This window comes from Corvus brachyrhynchos, unplaced genomic scaffold (genome assembly GCF_000691975.1).
Source record: "Corvus brachyrhynchos isolate BGI_N302 unplaced genomic scaffold, ASM69197v1 scaffold116, whole genome shotgun sequence".
Classification (NCBI taxonomy): domain Eukaryota; kingdom Metazoa; phylum Chordata; class Aves; order Passeriformes; family Corvidae; genus Corvus; species Corvus brachyrhynchos.
The window spans coordinates 4,728,488-4,737,004 of record NW_008240221.1 but is presented as its reverse complement, the minus strand read 5'-3'; positions in this window follow the sequence as shown (position 1 = coordinate 4,737,004).

Below are 8,517 nucleotides of genomic sequence, written 5' to 3'. Positions count from 1 at the left end.
GAGATCAGAAGGAAAATACATCAATACCAGTGGGGCCACCAGCACTGACTAAACTGAATTTATTGTTTTATTCACTCCCTCAATGCCAAGAGCCAGCCAGAAGGCTATGCTGACTCCATACAATGTTTTCTTCTGTGCTGTGCTCAGACAAGCTACTAAAATCCCATTCACTCCCTCTGATACTCCCACTCATCCCACACAAGGGTTGACAAGGCTTTGCGACTGGTGGCAGCCAAGAAGACACCTGTTCTCCCCCCACCCATCAGGCTCTGGGGGTAGGGAGAGACATTGGCAATTCTCTGCCATGGGGCAAAAAGCAAAGATCTACAAGAGCAGGCATAAATTATGCTTGTCACCACGTTACTATTCTATGGAAAAGGCATGCAGACATTCAAAAAAGCACTTTTAATAAATGCATTATTAATAGAAAGCTAGCATGCAGTAATAGCACTTTCTGCTACAACTGCTGTGTGCAGAGGGATGAAAGAAGGCCACAAGAGAGCCACTAGCTCTGGATGAGAGGCATGAGTGATTATTATAAACTCATGAATAATTCTGGTTTACATTTGAAATTTGCACTTGTACACACTCCTTTCCCAAGACAGGCATTTTCAAAATGCACAGACTCCCTGAGAATCTATGTTCAGATGATTTTGCCATTGCTTTTATTTAAAAGATATCTAGACAGGTATTTGTACAGGTAGTGACACAGTTTATTGGTGCAGTGTTAGGTTTATGATAGGATTGAGTCTTTTCCAACCTAAATAATTCTAAAACCACAGTGAAAAAGGTAACCTTTTCACATAGCAGCACACCTAAACCTTCTGCCTATACAAACCTGCAACGACAAAATCACAAGAAGTTTCTTTCCTGAATCTGAGTGCTTCCGGACAAACCCAAGAAGAGCAGGGCACAGATGTACTGAAAGGATAAGGGAATTTCCTTTACAATATTTCTACATTATTTCAATGATGGTTTAATCCACAGGAGTTTAAAGAATAGCTTTTATCCTACCTCAGAAAATCCCCAGATCTCAAAGCAAGCACTCTGAAATAGCAGTTTTATTTAAGTGCTGTGCTTCACCAAGGAAAAACTGAGCAAAAGCAGGTGTGACAGGACCAAGGAAAGAGCTGCAGGAGCTGATCAACCATCTCAGCAAGCCCTGTCCATGCTGGGAAGCTGAGGCTCAGAGAGGGCCTGAGACCTGCCCCATGCAAAACTGGAAATAGCTCCTGCTTTTGACTCACACGTACCCATGACCATCACTTCTTCCAGACCAGGCTTTTTCTGTACAGACTCATGCAGCACTACAGCTTTCAGCTCTTTCCTTTGCTCTGCGTCACCTGTTGTTTCTGTCTGTGGCTAGAGAACCACAAAGGCTTCTGTAACATGAGATCATGTTTCCTGTTTTGGGTTCATTTACCAGAAACCATGATGTTCCCTCTCCCTCCTGCACCACCTAATTCATGTTTCCACCATCTAGCTGCAAGGGCAGGGTGCTGCAAGATGAAAGTTGAATTTAAGCTGTGACTGACACTTCTTGGGAGTATCCAAGAAAAACTATTATGAGTATCAGAAGTATTAGAAGGAGTATCAGAGAAACTCTGTCTGAATCTGACTGTAGAAGAGCAAAGGTTATTGACACACCAAGATCAAGGCTGTCCAAGGGAGCTCATGGCTTGTGTCATTTGACTCAAATAGTCATAGGACTATTTTTGGTTTTGGGTCATTAACTGAAAGAGACGAAAAATCACCCAGTTCCCAAACCAACAGCTGTGCATCAGCCTTTCAGTCAAAGTGAACTGGCAAAAAACTATTCTGATTTGAATTTTTAGGTCAGGCTGTACCAGAACTTCATAAACTGCTCACACATGCTGAATTTTTTATAGTGGTATTTTCAAGAGAATGGTCATTAGGTTGAACAGTGTTTATTCTGGCAGATACTACTGTTTCCATGGCATGCAAGAGAGGAGAATTTTTTTTAAGTATAAGGAAGATAAGGTCATGGTAACAATCCCCCATCTGCTCATCACTTGGCCCCTTCCTCCCCTCATTGCTCACACTCAGAGCATCCCTCCCTGTATTAGCAATTCTTGATTTCTGGGAAGCATTTTCTTTGTAGAGGAATATTTATTTATTTGTTGGCCCGTTCAAAGTCTTAGGCATGTACAAAGCTTAGTCTCTTAACATTTTGTCAACTGCAAGTAGAGGGAAAAATTCCAGGAGTTACTTGTTAGTTATATGATGCCAAACTCTGCTCTCGTAGGATGCACTTTGCCACTCATGATGGCAACGGGAAGAGCCCCCGTTTATCTGATGGCAGAGTGAGCCTCTCCCAGGCTTCGCTGTTTTGTTCAACAGGGAAAGCAGCTGGCAGCAGTGCTTTCCTGAGGAAAGAAAGAGCAAACATCCCATCTCAAACCTGTCTTGTGGAGAGGCACATAGTGCAACAATGTGCTGCATTTTGTTTGTTTTCTAGTTTTCATTTGCACATTGAGTCCTAATTTGTGTAACAACTGTTCAGGCTCAGATCTGTTTTGTAAATCATTGTGAATTGAGCAGCAGTGGCAGATTTGTCTCAGCTGTTTTTGTTGAGCATAGTTGAATGCAAAACAGTGGGGTTTGGAAAGAAAAGGCAAAACAGTGGGGTTTGGAAAGAAAAGGCAAAACAAGAGGACCGTTTTGAGCTGCAAGTCCCTCGGCAGCACTGCCAATCCCTGTGCAAAGAGTAACTCTCCCAGAGTGCCTGGTTTATGGCTGCACCTACCTAAAAAAGTGGGGAAAACAACTGTCATGGTGGTATAAAATATTTCCTGCAGACGTGGTTCTAATACACCAAACCCACTGACAGCCCAGTATTAGCATCTAGAGCAGGACCCAAGCACCCAAAGCCAGGCTCCCTATGGGACCTGAGCATCACTCAGGGCCAGGTAACATCATGCAGCCTGAAAATGAGCAGCCCTCACCCCAGCACCAGGGGACAGGCCAGCTCCCCCATCATTCCCAGACACCGTATCAAGAAGTGCAGGGAGCATAGGATGAAAAATGTTCCTCCTTGTCTTTATTTTTCTCACACTTTTCCTGAGGATTCCTGCTTCAGAAAATCATGACCAAGTCTGATGCCATCTTGAGCTATAACAATGATGCTTTCATGATACCACAGCTGCAGGATACAGGGACCAGCAGACACAGCTGCTCTGAAACAATGATCTTAGGACAAATAACATAGACTTGTTCTTCAAAGTCTTTTGGTTGTAGCTAGGATTTCCTTGGGTTCAATTCCCAGAACAGTAAGAATCAATCTGTGTCCCAAAATACAGCCAACAGAAACTGAGAGAGGCCATGTTTCCAATGAAAACACAATCAGTGTCTCACAATCAGTGAGCAAACAGCTGTTTAAATGCACCCACACCAATCTGGGCACTGAATTGTGGGGCCTTGATATTCTCTTATTCCTCCAACGTTAGTAGATGAGGGCTGCTATGGAAAAATCAGGAAATAAAGGGCCTTTCCAAGGACAGCAAGCATACAATAGTAGTATCAGAGGTCCTGCATCCTTTGCCTTGCATCCTTTCCTTGCTTGCAAGCAGCTGTAGATGCCATCAAAATAAAATGATGAGAACAGCCTCACATCCTCCAGCTTCTGCAGGGAGGGCACCCTCTTCGAAGCCACAGCTTCTGTGGTCAGTGCCTGATTTGAATTATTGAACAGCCTCACAGTGCCTGCCAGCCAAGGCACCACCCTGCTGCAGTGTCAAACTGCTTCATCCGCACCCAGCATCTCCATATTTACATAATAAATGAGACATACCAAAGCATAATATATTTATTCTACATCTCAAGCCACCTGCACATTATCATTCCAGTAACCTCTCCAGCAGGAAATGAATGCCACATCTTCACAGAGCAGAAATATGAAAATTAATTGTTAAGCCACAAATGGATCATTGGGAACCAAAACGTGTGGAGGACTGTTCAGCCAAAATTAAACCTCTTATCTCTGGAGAAAAGAGATTTATCATTTTAGGATCTTTGAGCCAGTTTTAGGACTTTATTAGTGATTGGTCCTTGATCAAGTATCAGCAAAAAGGCATATTCCAATGTGTGTGAGTGTAGAACTGCAAGTCAACCAAGATAATGTCTTGAGCTATAGTGGGGTTTATGCATATATAGGCATATTTGTGTGTTTATGTATGTGTATAAGTACATAAAGCAGTGCCTACAAGTCACCTGCAGTGATGAAAAATTAAGTCAGAAGTATGGTCATAGGAATGTCAAACTCATAGAAGAAGAGAGCTATTCTGTCTTCACTTCCTCTTCCCTTTGAAATGTCAGGAGTGGCCTACCTTGACCTCTGTATATTATACATTCATTTTTTGAATGTCACACAAGAGAAATAACTGCCACATCAATATTAATATTGTCCTTCTCAAGCCAGCGCAGGCAGCAAAGGAGCACAGTGTTAGCGTAGGGAGCATATTAATCCACCAGTTTATTAATCCCAGAATTTGGTTTCAAAGCGAAAGTCAAAGGCTGTGCTGTGCTGGGCATTGCTCTCTGGCTGACTCCCTGCAGACATGACCCTGCTCCAGCAGTGCTCTGAGCCAATCCCCAGGGTGGGCACATATCCAACAACTGCCTGTGACCCATCCAAGCCCATCTGTGTCCAGGTCAGCAGCTGGGCAGCATCATGGCAGCACCACCAGCACGTCTCCATCTCTGCTCCATGATCCTGCTGCCTCACTCAATTGGAGGGTTGTCAAAAGCCAGAGAAGGCAAGAGGATTTTCTGTGCTCTTGATCAGAGTTTATAAATCATCTGTCAATGGAGTCCATCCCCTGCCAAGCAAACAGCACTTGAAAGAATAAAAAAATGGATCTTCACCCTAGTGCGGAAAAATTATCCTTGCTATTACTTCTGAATTTGAGATTAAAATATAACAATAGCATGACAGCCAAGCAAGCCACTGCTGCTGCAGTCTCTCTTTTCTGGTCAGGTCTTCCTTTTTTTTTTTTTTTTTTAAGTGATCACATTTTCTCATTTAATCCCATGTATTGCCAAAAGGTTTTTCCCCTTACAATCACCAGCATCTGGGCTTACATGAAAGTGGATAACAGCGGTTTCGTGCAGTCTAATGAAACACAATCTTTTCCTCCAATGCCTGTCATTAATAGAGGTCCAGCTCTGCTGCATCCCTATGAACACCTCATGGAGAGGAAAGCTGAACTGGAGTAAACAAGAGCAAGGATTGCCATCCAATCCCCATCCACCAATAAATGGAAATGTGCTTTCCATTTATTACATCACCACCAACCACCAAAGCACAAAATGGAGACTTGAGGCATGCAGAGCCTGCATGGGACTCAAATACTTCATATATATACCACAGTATGAGTGAAAACAGGATGATTTCTGCTCCTGCTCCCAAAACAACCATGTCAGAAATCCCATGTGCCCTACTACCACAATGAGAGGATCCCTACCTCAGACACATTTAAATGTCCAGCAAACTAGAATTTACAAAGTCTGCCATCACTTTGTCCTTGTCTTGTCTATGGAGTGAAGCTTCAATTCCCCTCTTCAGTCTCCATCCGCAGCTTGGTTTTGGGTGGCCACCCCTCCCAGTGTGGCCTTTGCCTCAGTGTATATACCCATGCCCAGCCTGCAAGCTCTGCACCACGCAGCACCAGGCATGCTCCTGGTGCTTAATGAATGCTAATTAATGGGACATGTGGAATGGCATGGAGAGTAAAATGAAGCATTTTCTCTCACTGAAGAACGATTAATTTCTTGTACAGATGTGAGTGTTGTGCTTTGTTAGCAGGACATTATGTGGCAGATAGGCACACACACAAACAGCACCCCATCAGAATATTAATTCGTGCTTCTGTATGCAATTTATTTAAAAGACAGTGTTCCAAATTCCACAAGACTAATGTTACAATTAAAACACTTGAATAACTCTCACTGTAATTTCCATAGCCAAGTGCTCATCCATGCCTACACACTTGGAGAAAACAGATCTGGAGATAAATTCACTTAAGAATATTTAGATCTTTAGCTGAGAAGAGCCAAAGTAGGAGAATAAACAGAGGATCCATCTCCAAAGCCAGGAATATGCTGTGACCAGTGGGAGTCGGTGTCAATAAATCAACTGTGTGCTCACATTTCTCATATTTGGCTCCTGAAAGTGCAGGGTGGCAGCTGGGAGGGTTTTCTAGTATCACACTGAGGTTAACTCCCAGTAGCATCCAAGTCAGGTTCTGAAGCACACACAGGAATCCCACCATGTCCTGTTTGCTCTCTGATTAAAATCTAGTTCTCAGTAAAACTCTTGACTGCCTTTCCTCCTGTGACTGTGTTGACTGACAAGACTGCCACAAGGAGACGCTGGTCACTGCTGACACTGGAGCTTTTTCATTAACTAGACCTACTGCTCAAGTGACCATCTTATTTTGCTGGCCACGGGCTGCAGGGCAACCACACTGCTGCTCTGGCGGCCTGTCCAAAGCAGCAGAAGAGATGTGACACTTCCAGGCTGCCCACCCACACTCCAAAGAGGACACATTCATAGCTACCACCATGTGAAAGAGAGAGAGAGATCCCTCCCAAAATAGCCCACACTCAAAGCAGGCAACGGCAGAAAACAACAACCCCAGGCCACACAGCCCTCCATTTTCAAAGGTGTATCATCCAGAGGTATTTAACCAGGTTCATGAGAAGGGGTAACACAGAGTCCTCAGCTCAATTTAGGCTGTGAACACCTTGGGTATAAAATTTCCCCTTTTATTTAAAGGAGGATCAGCCTGCCTGGCACAGCAGTACCATGTCCTGATCAGACCATCCCAGCACAGACCCACCACAGCTCCAGCAACCAACCTCAGGAGCAGCTGTGGCCTCAGCTGCAGAAGAAGCGATGATGGGGTGAGAGAAGTGCTGGCAGGGATGAGCAATCAGGGAAGATGTGTATATTTTATCTCTCATTGTTAAACTACATGGTAAATGGCATTGTATTAAGAAGTATTCTGCCATTTCTCTGAAAGAGTTCTGTCTTGATATGTTCCATGGTAAAAAGTTTCTGAATAATTTAAAGCCAAAATTTATTGTCTTCCTTCATGTCCAACTGTCCTCTTCTCTTCCCAATGCACTGACAGTAGAACAGAGCACAACAGGGACGGGTGGAATATATTTTTCACCTTATTAGATGAAGCTGCCTGACATCCATGGCACAGTTTGACACCCCACTGAAATGCTGCAATTCAAGGAATTTGTCTGATGTTTCCACCAGAAGCATTTTTAGCTTTTCTCTTCTGCAAAACATTTCAGAATTCCAGCTTTTCACCCCAGTTAAGGACAAACTTCATGATGCTGGAATGTCTCACAGTACTTACCATTTCAGTGGGCTGCAGTTCAGCTGACAGGTTTGTGTAACACCAACCTCTAACTCCATCCTTTCTATAATTGGAGAATTTCAAAGATAGGTTCAAGTACAAAAATCAAACCCAACTGCTGGCAAAACTGAGCATGGTTTTCTCTGGGGCTGTGAATCACATGTGATGCTACTAGAAATAAAGGATATAATGTATCTCAAAACCAAAAATCCAAACTTAGAAAAAAAAAAAGGCTATGTATTCAATATTCACCTTGCTCTAGACATCACAAATTATTTCCAAGCACAATGGTCATATGCCTCTCTCTTACCCATTTCAAGGCATACTACTGTGTCAATGCTAGTTCTGCGCTAATAGATATTAACAGCGTTTTTTCTCATTTTCATATTGACCCAAGATCTTCAATATCTTGACAGGTTACTTGAAATGACTGTTCAAGTCAGCTCACATTTGTCACATATTTAAGTCACAGGTATTGAGCTTGTCAGCTGAATTGCCAGTATTGGGCTTGTCAGCTGAATTTTTCAATTTGGTATGAGAGAAAACCAAATTGTTATTGACACACCACAGGAAATATCCTGCTCTCTGGATACAAAAAGCCAAAGGTTACCACAAGGACCACCTGGGGAATTGAGAGTATAAAAAAGGGAAGAATGGGTTGTCATGAAGTCAGCAGGCAGGTCCTGAGAAAAAAGAAAACAATTCGTTTCTGCTTTTTGATGTTCTACTAAAAATTTCCTTGGCTGAACCTTTGTTAGTCAAGCCCAGTAGGACTGCCAGCTTTCTTTGGTCCTACCAGATTTTCTATTCCTCTTGGAAGACTTTTAATTCTGGACCTCAAGTCTGTGTTCCTTAGGCATACTTGGTTTTGCATCTGTTCATCCTGTTTGCTGGACATGAAAGATGGTTGACAGCAGGCATTTAACTATAGACAAAGTCTGTAAAAAAAGAGTATAAATATTTAACTGTTAGTCTAATAAATAGAGCACATATTATAGTGGTTACTGCACATTTAAAATACAAAACCAACAAAGCGTCCAGAGATAAAAAATGGCAAGAAGGGAGCTGAGCTTCATTCACAACTTTTCATACAAAATTATTGTGTGTTAGACTTGTATATGCTTTT